The sequence below is a fragment of the Stomoxys calcitrans genome, chromosome 4 (assembly GCF_963082655.1).
Source record: "Stomoxys calcitrans chromosome 4, idStoCalc2.1, whole genome shotgun sequence".
In the NCBI taxonomy this organism is placed as follows: domain Eukaryota; kingdom Metazoa; phylum Arthropoda; class Insecta; order Diptera; family Muscidae; genus Stomoxys; species Stomoxys calcitrans.
This window is the reverse complement of record NC_081555.1, coordinates 149,786,467-149,801,004: the sequence shown is the minus strand read 5'-3', so window position 1 is coordinate 149,801,004 and position 14,538 is coordinate 149,786,467.

Below are 14,538 nucleotides of genomic sequence, written 5' to 3'. Positions count from 1 at the left end.
ACGATAGACGGACGGACATGGCTAGATCGAATTAAAATGTCATGACTATGACATGACATGGGGTCTTAGACTTATATTTCGAGGTGTTACAAACGGAATGACGAAAATATCCAAATATGGTCTGATTTTTGCCCATTCAATAACTTAACCAGCGTGCATCAAAAAGAAGTATCTGTGCCAAATTTCAGCTCAATATCTCAATTTCTGAAGGTTCTAGAGGGATTACAACAGATGGACGGACAGACAGATAGACGGACAGACACGCGGACATTGTTATGTTGTCTTAGAATTTTACGACGATCTGAAATATATATACTGTGTAGGGTTTGAAAATTGATATTTCGTTGTGTTGCAAACGGAATGACTAAATGAATATGCCCCCTATCCTGTGGTGGTGGGTATAAAAATATTGATAATCTGGGCACCAGCTTTAAAATATATTAAAAGAACAAACTTTTGTCAAAAAGCCATTTTAGCATGCAGCAACGCAAATCGCTCCACTGAGTACTTTTTCCTCCACAATACATGAAAGGAAGGTAAAGTCCTCCACTTCCCTCTCCTTCATCTCCCATCAAACTTAAATGTTATTTAAACAGTTTTTATTTACATAACCTCCCCTATGGCTATGATTTTAACTCCTTAGCTTGCTTGTAGGTAGCATTAATTTATGTGTATTAATTTAAAAACTGCAAATTGGAAAATATCCGAAGCAATGTTCAAGCAAAAACGTTTTGAGCCTTTTTTTCTGCCTACTTGAATTTGTGTTTGGATAACTTTTCATGATAGTATTAACTTTATTGTTGTATGGCCCATTTGGGACATTTAACAAATCTTTGGATTGCCAACTAGGCACAAGATGGCATTTGCATGCAACAAGTTTTGTTGCTACATTTGTTATGCCCCCGGAGATGTGACTTTTGAAAGTTTCATTAAAACAAAGTTTTTGAACAGCAAATGCATACCAAACTAGTAATGGTAGTGAGGGTTATGGAAGGAAATATGGTCTAGTTGTGACAAACAGTGTTAAGTGTAGAATCAATTTTCCAACACTTCCAGGATCTTTAGGAAGATTTCTTTTTGAAGCGAGAGAAAGAGTTGGAAATTTGTAATCACGAAAACATGCGAAAAAGCGTCCAGTTTAATTGTATGGTATTAATATGCCTGGTATGGATCATATTTTATTCACGTTTCGGGAACTCTTATACAAGTAACAGTTTCAGCGAAATCAAGCAATAAATCCGCTTTTAATGGGATCAAGACCCTAAATTGGAAAATCGCTCTATACGGCAGCTATATCTATATAGTCTGAAATGGATCATATTTAAATCGTATGTCGGGCGGCTTTAAAAAACTCACCATTTCAAATTTCAAAGAAATCGGGTAACAAATAAAGCTTTTATGTTCTTAAGATCCTTAATCGACAGATCGGTCTTTAAGGCAGCTATATCTGAATAAAGACCTAACTGAACCATATTTAAGTCGGATATTGGGAGCCTTTAATGAACTCACTATTTTAAATTTTAACGCAATCGGGTAATAAATAAAGCTTTAATGGGCTCAGATCCTTAACCGGTAGATCGGTCTATATGGCGGCTATATCTAAATATCGTCCGATCATGTCCATATTTGGGTCAGATTGTAGAAGGCGGGTCGAATGTCGAGAGGCTTAAAATTACTTACTGTTTTTAATTTCAGCGAAATTGGGTAATAAATAAAGCTTTTATGGGCTTTTGACCATTTCTCGTCAGATCGATCTATACGGCAGCCATATCCAAATATGGTTTATGGATTGTAAATGGGCCAAATCGGTCCATGTTTTGATATAGCAGCCATATAAACCGATCTAGAGTCTTGACTTCTTGAGCCTCCAGAGGGCGCAATTCTCGTCTGACTTGACTGAAAGTTTGCACGTAGTGTTTTGGTATCACTTCCAACAACTGTGCCAAGTATCATCTTATCGGTTCATAATCTGGTATAGCTGTCATATAAACCGATCTTGGGTCTTGACTTATTGGGCGTCTAGAGGGCACAATTCTCGTTCGATTTGGTTGAAAGTTTGCACGTAGTGTTTTGGTATCACTTCCAACAGCTAGAACCAAGTATGATTCAAATCGGTTAATAATCTGGTATAGCTGTCATATAAACCAATCTTGGATCTTGAGCCAATAGAGCGCACAATTCTCATCCGATTTGGCTGAAATTTTGCATGAGGTGTTTTGTTATGACTTCCAATAAGTATGGTGTAAATCGATGTAGATCCTGATATAGCTCCCATATAAACCGATCTGGGATTTTGAATTCTTGAGCCTCTAGAGTACGCAATTCTCATCCGATTGGGCAGAAATTTTGTACAACGGCTTCTCTCATGACCTTCAACATACGTGTTCAAAATGTTCTGAATCGATCAATAGCTTAATACAGCTCCCATATAAATCGATCCCCCGATTTTGCTTCTTGAGCCCCTACAAGGCGCAATTCTTATCCGAATGAACTGAAATATTACGCAATGACTTCTACAATGTTCAGCATTTATTTATGGTCCGAATCGGACTATAACTTGATATAGCTCCAATTGCATAACAATTCTTATTCAATATTCTTCGTTTGCCTAAAAGGAGATACCGCGCATAGAACTCGACAAATGCGATCCATGGTGAAGGGTATATAAGATTCGGCCCGGACGAACTTAGCACGCTCTCACTTGTTCAAATTTTCAATTAATTTCTATATTTAGTACACAGATGTTTAACTCCTGAAGCATAAACTTGAGGTCCATCGTAGGGGTCTTCGAAATCGCATTCTCTTTATATTGGATGAGATAAAATATGCTTTAATTGAATTTACTTAAGCATCATATTTAAAAATTTTTAAGATTTGATAAAAAAAAATTTATTGAATCAATTTACTTTTATCAAAAATAACAAAATTTACAACCTCGATTTTTAGATTCATTTAAAACATTTATTGAATTAATTACATTTTTCATTGAAAATGGCAAAATTTTAAGCACGACTGTAATTGAAAAAGAAGAAGGCATTAAGTTCCGCCGGGCCGAACTTTGGAAACCCACCACATCGGGCATATATGTAAACCAATTCTTGTCATAATCTGGTGAAAAATGCATAATATATGTTCCCATATCAGCTTTATCGAAATATGATCCGATTTGGAACAGAATCTCACACGGATATTGATAAGTCTAATAAATACAAGTCATTGTTCAATATTGTAGAACAAATTATTGGTCTTTTTGGTAGCCATATCCAAATCCGATTCGATCTGAGCCAAATTGAAGAAGAATGTTGAAGGGCCTAACTTAACACACTGTCCCAAATTTCGGCAAAATCGGACAATATATGCGTCTTTTTTGGGCCCAAAACCTGAACATAGCCAACGGTCTCAAATTTCGGCGAGATCGGATAATAAATTCGCCTTTTATGGACTTAAAACCTTAAATCGAGAGATCGGTCTATATGGCAGCTATATCCAAATCTGGACCGATCAAGGCATAATTGAAGAAAGATGTCAAGTGTCCTAACACAACTCACTGTCCCAAATTTCGGAGACATCGGACAATAAATGCCCCTTCTATGAGCCAAAAACCTTAAATCGGGAGATCGGTCTATATGGCAGCTACATTCAATTCTGGACCGATCAGGGCTAAATTGATCAAGGATATCATAGGGTCTAACACAACTCACTCACTGTCTCAAATTTCGGCGAAATCGGATAATAAATGCGCCTTTTATGGTCCCAAAACCTTAAACCGAGGATCGGTCTATATGGCAGCTATATCCAAATCTGAACTGACCTAACACAACTCACTGTCCCCAATATTGGTAAAATCGGCCCATAGATGCGCTTTCTATGGGCCCAAGACCTTGAATCGAGAGATCGGTCTATATGGCGGCTTTATCCAAATCTGGGCCTATATGAGCCAAATTAAAGAAGGATGCAGAGGAATCTAGCACAATTCTTTGTCCCAAGTTTCAGCAAAATCGGATAATATATGTGGCGTTTACGGGTCTTAGACTCATAATCGTCAGAGTGGTCTTAATCGGGGCTATATCAAGATATAGTCCGATATAGCCCAACCCACTGTCTCAAATTTTGCAAATATCGGACAATGAATGGGCCTTTTATGGGCCTAAGACCCTAAATCGGCGGTTCGGTCTATATGGGTGTTATATCCAAATCTGGACTGACTTGGGTTAAATTGAAGTTCGTTATCGAATGGCCGAACACAACTCACTGTTCCAAATTTCAGCAAAATCGGATAATAAATGTAGCTTTTATGTGCCTCAGACCCAAAATCGGTGGATCGGTCTATGTGGCAGCTATATCCAAATCTGCGCCGATATGAGCCAAATTAAAGAAGGATGCAGAGGGATCTAACAAAACTTTTTGTCCCAAATTTCAGCAAAATCGGATAATATATGCGGCTTTTATGGGCCTAAGACCCTTAATCGGCGGATCGATCTATATGGGGGCTATATCAAGATATATTCCGATATAGCCCATCTTTGAAATTAACCTGCTTGTGGACAAAAAAGAATATGTGCAAAGTTTCAGTTCAATATCTCCATTTTTAAAGACTGTAGCGTGATTTCAGCAGACAGACGGACGGACAGACGGGCGGACATGGCTAGATCGTCTTAGATGTTTACGCTGATCGGAAATGGATATTTCAATGTGTTGCAAGCGATGTGTTATACCCCCATCCTTCGGTGGTGGGTATAAAAATGATTAAATCAATTAATTTTTTAATCGTAAATGATTTTGTCTTCAGTTAAATTTTTAATTGGCAACTTTTTTTTCTGTGTAAATACCGATTTTTGGATATATTGGCTTTAAACAAGATTTCGCTGAAATTTTGAACATACTCAATGTCAATGCCGAACTTGGCCCAGATCGGGACATATATTGATATAGGTGCTAAGGGTCCATAAATGGTGCATTTTTCACCGGCTTTTGATGAAATTTGGCACAGTGGCACCTTTTCATAAAAAGCAGTTGCGTAAACGGTGACATAGGTCTTAGAATTTATAGGACATTTGTCGCTGGATTCATAAAATCGGGGCGTCTGTTCGGAAGATTGTTTTTCTATTTCAATGCCAATGTTGTTGTTGTGACAGTGTGTTGTGTTCTATCTTTTGTCTCCTTGATTCTGTTGAATATCCAAATCCAGCAATAAGGCGGGATGTGTCCAGAAGGAATTTGGGTTTGAGTCGAATGAGTCCGGCTAGGCAGTTAAACACGTGACGTGTTGTCCCAGGTTACAATCGGGACATAAATCCTACAGGTTGGCATCAATCCTTGCTCCGTAGGAGTTGAGGCGGCTACATCTGCATCATAATTGAGCCAGCATTACTCTGTTTTGACGGGGAAGGTCGATTCCTTTAGGTGCAATGGGAGGTGGTCGTTCTCCAAGGACCACATTCACCTGATAGCTATTCACCGCATCTGCTACACTTTGCATGGCTAAGATTCAGACATAGCTCCCATAGCATTTACCCAATTTCACTTCTAGAACCTTTGTCAGCGGTCGAACTTAATGCAATTTTACATGATTACAAAATCTATTTGATTGACCATTTTGTGCTTGTGATTGATTTGACACTTGTTGCTGATTTTTTAGAAATTCACTACTAACCTTAGGGAAAATTTAAATTAAATTGTAGATGTATTTTTAATAGTTCAATAATAAAACAAGCAAACGATTAGAAGATGCCCTGGCTACTTGCATGACGTAGACCAACCTTCACCTTCAATCAAATCCACATGCGATTCCCTGCCTAATGAATATTTCAATCTCAAAATAAACAGCAATTAACACAAGACTAACTTCTCTGTTGGTTGTTTATCTAGAAATAAAGTTCAGAAAAAAAGACATAATTGTTTAAAAACATTTTGATTTTCTGATGCAAAACCTTAAAAATAACAAATCATAGAGACCGGAAGCAATTATTTCCTTATTCACACATACACACACACAAGAAAACTAAATAAACACCCACAGACATAGAGCCATTCATATGGTCCCTGAGATATAAAGACAGAGAGAGGGAGAGAGAGAGAGAGAGAGAGAGAGGGAGACCGACAGACAGATGAAGGCAAATGAAGATTGCAATTTGTATGCAAAGAAACTCTTGTGGCTTGTTGAAAGTATTTCAAACTTTGCCACTCGCTTACTGCCTATAAAAAGTCTCACATTGATTTAAACAACACCAAGATCCAAGACCATTTGGGAAAATTGTTTCCATGCTGCAAGTATGTACTTTAAGTGCTTATGTTTATACAGCTTTACTGGGAGATATTTATCAATATTTGCTCAAGTTAGACACAACTCAAAGTCCTAGAGATGGCCAATTGCAAGGCGATGTGTGTACGCAATGATTTTTCAAGCTATTGAATGTTGATTGGTATCTAGAGGACGAACATAAGAAAGGGAATACATTCATCGAGTGTAAGGCAATGGGGAATAGATTTATATTAGAAGTTAAATTTTTGAAATTCCAGTTGACCTTAGAACATTTGGTGGTCTAAAATCAGACATTTTGACAAATATTTAATAAAAATATTAAAAAAATTAGGATGACATTTTTTAAAATAATAACTCGAAAAAATTTTCGAAAAACCAGTAATGAAAGGCAAAAGTCGGGCAGAGCCGGCTATATACAACACAACAAGTAAAAAGACGTTAAGTTCGGCCGGACCGAACTTTGGAAACCAACCACCACTTCGGCTATATATGTTAACCACCTTTCGTCAAAATCCGGTGAAAATTGCATACCTTATGTCCCATAGCAGTTATAGCGAAATATGTTTCCATTTGGGCCAAATACTAATAAGTACAAGTCATTGTTCAACTGTGTATAACAAAATATTGGTCTTTTTAGTAGCTATATCTACAAATAAACTGATCTTAACCACAAACGACACGGATGTCGAAAAGCCTAACATAAGTCAGTGTGTCAAATTTCAGGGAAATCGGATTATAAATGCGCCTTTTATGGGCCCAAAACCTTAAATCGAAAGATCGGTCTATATGGCAGCTATATTCAAATCTGGACCTATCTGGGCCAAATTGAAGAAGGACGTCGAAGAGCCGAACACAACTCACTGTCCCGAATTTGAGCAAAATCGGACAATAAATGCGCCATTTATCGCCCTAAAACCTAAAACAGAGAGATCGGTCTATATGGCAGCTATATCCAAATCTGGACCGATTTGTGCCATATTGCAGAAGTATGTCAAGGGGTTTAACTTAACTCACTGTGCCTAATTTCGGCGACATCGGATAAACATTACGCCTTTTATGGGCCCAAAACCTTAAATCGAGAGATCGGTCTAAATGGCAGCTATATTCAAATCTGGACCGATCTGGGCTAAATTGAAGAAGGACGTCGAAGAGCCTAACACAACTCACTGTCCCGAATTTCAGCAAAATCGGATAATAAATGCGCCAATTATCGCCCCAAAACCTAAAACCGAGAGATCGGTCATTATGGCACTTATATCCAAATCTGGACCGATTTGTGCCATATTGCAGAAGTATATCAAGGGGCTTAACTTAACTCACTGTCCCAAATTTCGGCGACAACGGATAATAATTACGCCTTTTATAGGCCCAAAACTTTAAATCGAGAGATCGGTCTAAATGGCAGCTATATCCAAATCTGGACCGATTTGTGCCATATTGCAGAAGTATGTCAAGGGGCTTAACCTAACTCACTGTCCCAAATTTCGGCGACAACGGATAATAATTACGCCTTTTATGGGCCCAAAACCTTAAATCGAGAGATCGGTCTAAATGGCAGCTATATTCAAATCTGGACCGATCTAGGCCAAATTGAAGAAGGACGTCAAAGAGCCTAATACAACTCACTGTCCCGAATTTCAGCAAAATCGGATAATAAATGTGGCTTTTATGGGCCTAAGACCGTAAATTGGAGGATCGGTCTATATGGCAGCTATATCCAAATCTGGACCGATCAGGACCAAATTCAAGAAAGATGTTGAAGGGCCTAAGACAACGCAATGTCCCAAATTTCGGCGACATCGGATAATAATTATGCCTTTTATGGGCCTAAGACCCTAAATCGGAGGATCGGTCTATATGGCAGCTATATCCAAATCTGGACCGATCTAGGCCAAATTGACGAAGGCTGTCGAAGGGCCCAACGCAACTCACTGTGCCAAATTTCAGCAAAGTCAGATAATAAATGTGGCTTTTATGGGCCTAAGACCCTAAATCGGCGGATCGGTCTATATGGGGGCTATATCAAGATATAGTCCGATATAACCCATCTCGAACTTAACCTGCTTATGGACAAAAAAAAGTATCTGTGCAAAGTTTCAGCTCAATATCTCTATTTTTAAAGACTGTAACGTGATTTCAACAGACAGACGGACAGACGGGCGGACATGTCTAGATCGTCTTAGATTTTTACGCGGATCAGGAATATATATACTTGACAGGGTCGGAAATGGATATTTCGATGTGTTGCAAACGGAATGAAAAAATTAATATTCTCTTGCGATAGGACCTACATTTTAGCTACTACAACCTTAAAAGGCCGTATCGGATAAAAAATGTATAAGGGACCTTTATCTAAAACGAAGGACAATATTGGATAATAGATGCTGTTTGGGACTTAGCAAGAAAGTGAGGAGCAAAGCAATCGCCTGACAGCCAAAAATTTCCCTATACAAGATACTGATTCTGCCCGTGCTGTATGGCTCCGAAGCATGGGTACTTGAGAAAGCAGATGAGGAAGTATTTGAAGAGTTTGAGAGACAATCCTTCGTAAAATATATGGACCAGTTTGAGTTAATGGATAATAGAGGCGTCCTATGAACCACAAGCTGTATGAGCTATATGACGATGACAGCATAGTTACACGCATCAAACTATAACCATTGGCTGGGTCATGTTGTCAGAATGGTTGAAGAAACTCCAGCAAAAAAGTCTTTTGAAGGCGACCAAAAAAGAAAACGCTAAAAGGGGAAGACCAAAACTAAGATGGAGTGGCCAAATGGAGAGCGTCATCTCGAAACTGGCTGGCAGAAATTGGAGAAGAAGCTCGGAAGTTAGAGCGCTTGGGCATCTATTCTACGTTCGGCTAGAGGAATAAATTTACTGGGCCGTTAAACTCAACACCTCACCCTAAATTGTTTTGTTAATATTCGACCAACAGCATGCTACCATGCTATCAATTGCCGTTACGATTTTGCATAAGTGAGCCCGTAGTCTTATGTGTCCCGTTATGATACCAAAGTCTATACTGCCCTCTCTCTTACTTCCTTCAGTAATAGCTTCATATTATCACGATACACATCTCCCCATAGGATTTTCGTCGTATCTACCGTTTCACTATTTCGCAGTGCACATAGTTCGTCGCCCACGGACTGTGTCAAACAGAAAGGTTTCGGGTTAACCAAGTTTATTGACGGCAGCTCTCTGGTCTTCACTGCGAAATTGTTCGCTCTTTCATTTCCCCTTACTCCGTCATAGCAAGGCACCCAAACGATGCGGATCGTGGCATATTCAAATAAGGCTTTAATCCCCTTTTTACACTCCAAGACTGCTCGTGACCTTGAGGATCTCTTTCTTCCAGCCATTCTAGCTCCGACGTGGGAGCCTTTGTTGGAAAGTCTTAGCGTTGCACAAAGTTAGACGATATCGATATCCGACAAGGTCAAATACTTAGGTGTGATCTTGGATAGGAAACTAAATTGGAAGTGTCACATTCAGGAATGTGCTGAGAAGGCTCACAGATGTTGGGCACAATGTAGACGGACCGTAGGCTCGAAATGGGGCCTGAATACGAGGATAATCCACAAGCTCTACAGAGGCGTGATTACACCAATACTTAGTTACGCAACAGTAGTTTGGTGGACTATCAAGCAGCCACTGCGGCTATGAGACTTAAGGCGATAGGAGAATGGATTAAGTGGACCATCGCGGTATTATCGAGGCGACGATAGGAAACCTGGAAGGAAGGGAAAAGGTTTCCGATCGGATACCTGAGATGAACCTTTAAGTTGAGTGCGAGACACTGCTGCCAGCGGCACAGTCTTGGATTGACGGAACCCTAGCATTGCCATCTGAAAGATTATGTTACACGCCTGGACCAAAGCTAGAGGACAGAGTGAGTCTGGGGATCTACAATGAGAACCCGGGGACTGAGATCTGTTTTAGACTGCCTGACCATAATACGGTCATGTAGGCGGAGATCCGGGCGATCACGGAATGCGTGAGGTGGTGTGGTTCTAACCCGAGAACGTCGAGTGTGATCATCTTTACGGACAGTAAACTGCCATTTTAACGCCACCGTAGCGCAGAGGTTAGCATGTCCGTCTATGACGCTGAACGCCTGGGTTCGAATCCTGGCGAGAACATCAGAAAAAATTGTCAACGGTGGTTTTCCCCTCCTAATTCTGGCAACATTTGTGAGTGAGGTAGTATGCCATGTAAAGCTTCTCTCCAAAGAGATGTCGCACTGTGGCACGCCGTTCGAACTCGGCTATAAAATGGAGGCCCCTTATCACTGTGCTTAAAACTTGAATCGGACTGCACTCATTGATATGTGAGAAGTTTGCCCCTATTCCTTAGTGGAAAGTTCATGGGCAAAATTTTGCATTTGCAAACTGCCATAAGGGCAATAACAACCAGGAGGGTAAGGTCACAAACAGTCTTGCAGTTTAAGAAGGAGATTAACGCCTTCTCTGAGAATGGCAAAATCCGCTTGGTTTGGGTGACGGGCCTTATCGGAGTGAGGGGGAATTAAAGGGCAGACGATTTAGCTCTGAAGGCCAGTCAATAAACTTGATTAACCCGAAGCCTTTCGAGCCGACCTAATCCGAGTTAAGGGCGTGGGCGATGAATGCGCATGCAACCCTGTAGAATAGCAAAACGGTCGCTGGGTCGGCGAAAATCCTATGGGGGGATCCAGATCGTGAGAAGACGAGGTTATTACTGATAGCTATTGGTATCAAAACGGGACACATAGGACTACGAGCTCACTTATGTAAAATAGGTGCGGCAAGTGATGGCATGCGTAGGGCATGCGGGGAAGATGATGAGACGTTGAAGCATTTCCTTTGTCGTTTCCCGGCTTTACTGATACTGGCACCTAGGGGGGAACACAATACCAGACATGAACCAACTTAGGGTCGTGGCATGGAAAACAATTAAGGATTTTGTAAGTAGCTCAGAATTCCTATCTTAAATTTTCTTTTTCGAAGTTACTTGTTATATATATTTAGAGAGCACAACAAGCCGTTTACTGGTTTAGGTGTATGTCCATAGTTGTATGAGCCGGATTAAGATCCTCACCTTCCTCTCAACCTAACCTAACCTATAATATCTTATACCGCAGTGGCGGTATAGGGTATTATTTAAGCAAAGAAAATTAATTTCTGTAAAACAAAGTTTTGCGGAAATTTACTATGAAAAGCCACATTCGAAGAGGATTTTCAATATTTTCATGAATTTTTTAACATTTTAAGAATTTTTTAGGAACAAAAATTTCAAGGGAACCACAAATACTAAAAAAAAAGTTGGCATAAAAAGTATTCCCTACTTTCCATACCACCCTCGACAACCTTAATATTCATTATCGGCCTTTCCTGACTTTGATTCCATTGTGTGGTGTTCCATACCTCAATGGCATTTAATAAAAGACTTAGAAACATCATCTCAGATTAAATCTGTGTGAATTTGTTGGAACACAAAACCACTCGTGTACTAAAACAAATGAACAGAGAAGTCCTTACAAATTGTGGCAAATTGCATGCATATTCATCAAAAGCAGATTGAATGATTTCCAAGTGTCAGTGTGCATGAATAAATGTTGAATACATTCAGAAAAACATTCAATCATACATGGGTAGCAATCAGTATGAAATATGCAATACATCAATGAATTATGAATGAATGCAATTTGCATTATTAGATAGAATTTTGTTCAATTTTAAATGCATCATAGTCGTGCTTCAGAAGGGGAGAGAGGAAAACGAGGAAATTGGGAATTGGACAGATTTCACTTTCGGTATACTCTTTAGGCATCAAAAACTTAAAGTTTCTAAAATCTGAAATATACTCTGAAGAGTTGAGCTTTCTTTGTATGTTCCATGTAGACTCAAAATAGCTGAAATGGAATTTTCTGTAATTTGTACATCACCCCGCTGGGATTAGAATGGAATGGCCACCACAAAAATGATTCTGATACTCTCGCCAGGATTAGAATCCTGCCGTTCAGCGTAGGCGGATATGCAAACTTCTGGGCCATTGTGGCCTCCTCGGTGATGGGTGGACGGATTTAAGCGTAATTTTGTTAGCTTTTGGAAAGCCAAAAATACGCAAGCAACCTGGGGGCACATCTCACCCAAACGGACAACAATTGAGACAATTTGGGCATCAAATAAATGAAATTTTTAAGAAGAATGACCCGGGCCCGCTCCGCTGCGCCTTCTTTTACTTTATATGGAACAAAATTTACTAGCAATATTTATTTTCAAAGATCTTTTAGTGGAATACCATGCTAACTTGACTAAGAGTTTAACAATATAAGTTACTTTATCTCAATCCAAAATGATCTTTATCGGTCTACGAATTTAAGTTTGGATGTAAGGTGTACTCCATTCTTAAAATACTTCATTTCAGCCCGATATTCTCATGATGTCTGATTTAGTGGTGTTTTTGGGGGAGATGTGGTCCCCCCCATTTGAGCCACATATTGACATGGTCGAACAATTTTTTCCCTTTGAGGGTGTTTTGGGAAAGGGGTGATGCCCTAAATACATCCTCCTACATTTGGATATAAAATTTGTATTCTACTCCCAAATACCTTTATCTGAGCTCCATATTGCGATGGTCAGTAAAAATTGCTGTTTGTGGGGTATTTTGTTAAAGGGGTACACCCCCAGAAAATTGGTCCCGAAAATGGGTATCAATTCTAGCTCTACCCCCAATAACTTTCATTTAAGCTCCACATTGACATTGGTCGGTAAATATGCCCGATTAAGGGGTGTTTTGGGGTATTGGCCCTAAAAACTATGAATATTTAGTTTCACTCTCTTTAAGACCCAAATTGTCTTGGTGAGCAAATACGTCCTATTTGGGGGTTGTTATGGTGGTGGGACGTCCGCTAGACAGTTGGCTCCTAATGTTGATATCAGATACGTGGTCTACTCCCACATACCTTTAATTTGAGCCCCATATTTCCATAGTCGGCAAACATGACCGGCTTGGGGATGTTTTGGGCGATGGGCGGCCACTCAGTGAGTTGGCCTTGAAAATATATATCGGATTCGTGTTCCACTTTAAAAACCTTCTTATTTGAGCCTCATATTGCAATAGTCAGCAAATACTTCCTATTTGGGTGGTGTTGTAGGGGTGCGGTGGCCCCATAGACACTTTTCCCGAATATTGATATCAAATTCGTGCTTTACTCCCAATGACCTTTCATTTGAGCCCCATATTGCTATGGTTGTAAATTTGTCCCCTTTGGGGGATGTTTTTGGGGACAGGCGGCCCCCAAACACTTGGTCACATATTTGGATATCAGATTCGAATTCTACACTAAAATACCATTTATTCAAGCCCCGTATTCCCATGGTCAGTAAATAAGTCCTGTTTGGGGGATGTTTTGGGAAAGGGGTGGACCCCCAGAAACGTGGTCCCACATTTGGATATCAGATTCGTATTCTACTCGCAAATACCTTTCATTTGAGTCCCATATTGCCATGGTCGGTAATTATGTCCGATTTACGAGTGTTTTGGGGGTTGGGGTGGTCCCCTTAACACTTGATGGTCTAAATGTATGTTTGGTAGGTTTTAGGGTGGGGCCGCTAGGTACCCCATCCGAAATTTGAATACCAAATTTTTATGTTTAGGGTAGTATATGAGAGCACACACAATTTCGCTTAAATAACACCACCCATCTCCGATCTCCGATCTGGCGTTTCTGAAAATTTGGGTAAGGGGGAGGGTCCGCCCCCCATTTAGATATTTAGATATCAAACAAGTAAGAAGGCGTTAAGTTCGGCCGGGCCGAACTTTGGATACCCACCACCTCGGGTATATATGCAAACCACATTTCGTCAAAATCCAGTGAAAAATGCATACCTAATGCCCCATAGCAGCTCTATAGATATCATCCGATTTAGACCAAATGCTTATAAGTACAAGTCATTGTTCAACCGAGAGATCGGGCTATATGGCAGCTATATCCAAATCTGTACCGATCTGAGCCAAATTGAAGACAAATATCGAAGGGCCTAGCACAAGTCATTGTCCCAAATTTCGGCGACATCGGACAATAAATGCGCTTTTTATGGGCCCAAAACCTTAAATCGAGTGATCGGTCTATATGGCAGCTATATCCAAAATTGAACCGATCAGGGCCAAATAGAAGAAAGATGTCGAAGGGCCTAAGGCAAATCACTGTCCCAAATTTCAGCAAAATCGGATAATAAATGTGGCTTTTATGGGCCTAAGACCATAAATCGGAGGATCGGTCTATATGGCAA